Below are 1,826 nucleotides of genomic sequence, written 5' to 3'. Positions count from 1 at the left end.
ATTTATCACATTAAATATCTTTGTATCACCATTGCTTAGTAATCAACTCCTTTTTCTATATATCAATTTATTTTTACTATTTTTTGTATCTCTACATAAAACTACGTAAAATCAATAGATATAAAATCTCATTTAATAATTTATCACTACGAAAATTTTTTTTTAAAAAAATATTTTTATAATACCAACTTAATTATAAACCATTAAAATATACGATAACAATTAATAATATATGATATTTTTTATTATTAAAATAAAAAATTATATAAACTTAAAAACTTAATTTTAACAATTTTAACCCAAATTTAAAATATTTTCAATCAGCATATATAAAGAAATTTCAGTATTTTATTTTTAAAATTTTCATATATTTTTATCACATTAAATATCTTTATATAATTTTTATTTAATATACAATTTTATCAAGCAAAAAATATAATATTATTTTTCTAATATTACAATAAAAAATTATAAACAATTAAAATATACTATAACAATTAATAATATGTGTTATTTTTCTAATATTATAATAAAAAATTATATAAATTTAAAAACCTAATTTTAACAATTTTAATCTCGACTTAAAATATTTTTAATTGGCGTAATAAAAAAATTTCAGAATTTTATTTTTCAAATTTTTATATTTTTTATTACCTTAATTATCTCCATATAATTTCTATTTAATATATATTCATATAAATTTAAAGCACTGATTTACTAATTTTTTTCTATTTTTATCCTTATAAATTAATTTATTGATAAATATATAATATTTTTAAAAAATTATTTCTAAAATATCAACTTAATTATAAATAATTATATAAATTATATAAATTTAAAAATTTAATTTTAACAATTTTAACCCAACTTAAAATATTTTCGATCAGCATATATAAAGAAATTTCAGCATTTTATTTTTAAAATTTTTATATTTTTTTATCACATTAAATATCTATATATAATTTTCTTTAATATATATTTATATAAATTTAAAGAACTAATTTATTATATTAGTAATATATATTCATATAAATTTAAAGAACTAATTTATTATATTAATTTATCACTTTAAATATCTCTATATCGCTGATACTTCATAATTAACTCATTTTCCTAAATATCAATTTATTTTTATTAATTTTTGCATCCCTGTATAAAAACTACAAAATTTACGTAAAATCAATAGATATAAAATCTCATTTAATAATTTATCACTAAGAAAATTATTTTTTAAAAAAATATTTTTACTATACCAACCTAACTATAAACCATTAAAATATACGATAATAATTAATAATATGTGATATTTTTTAATATTAAAATAAAAAATTATATAAATTTAAAAACTTAATTTTAACAATTTCAACCCGACTTAAAACATTTTCAATCAGCATATATAAAGAAATTTTAGTATTTTATTTTTAAAATTTTTATATTTTTTATCACGTGAAATATCTCTATACAATTTTTATTTAATATACTTTCATATAAATTTAAAACGCTAATTTATTAATTTTTTTTATTTTTATCTCTATAAATTATTTTATGTGGCAAAATATATAATATTCTTTTAAAAAATATTTTTATAATATCAACCAAATTATAAATAATTAAAATATATAATAAAAATTAATAATATGTGTTATTTTTCTAATATTACAATAAAAAATTATATAAACTTAAAAATCTAAATTTTAGCAATTCCAATCTAAATTTAAAATATTTATATTTTTTTATCACGTTAAATATCTCTATATAAATTTTATTTAATATACATTTATATAAATATAAAGCATTGATTTATTTTTTTTTTCATTTTTATCCCA

This window comes from Manihot esculenta, chromosome 4 (genome assembly GCF_001659605.2).
Source record: "Manihot esculenta cultivar AM560-2 chromosome 4, M.esculenta_v8, whole genome shotgun sequence".
Taxonomy (NCBI): Eukaryota; Viridiplantae; Streptophyta; class Magnoliopsida; order Malpighiales; family Euphorbiaceae; genus Manihot; species Manihot esculenta.
Note: the sequence above shows the minus strand (reverse complement) of the source record.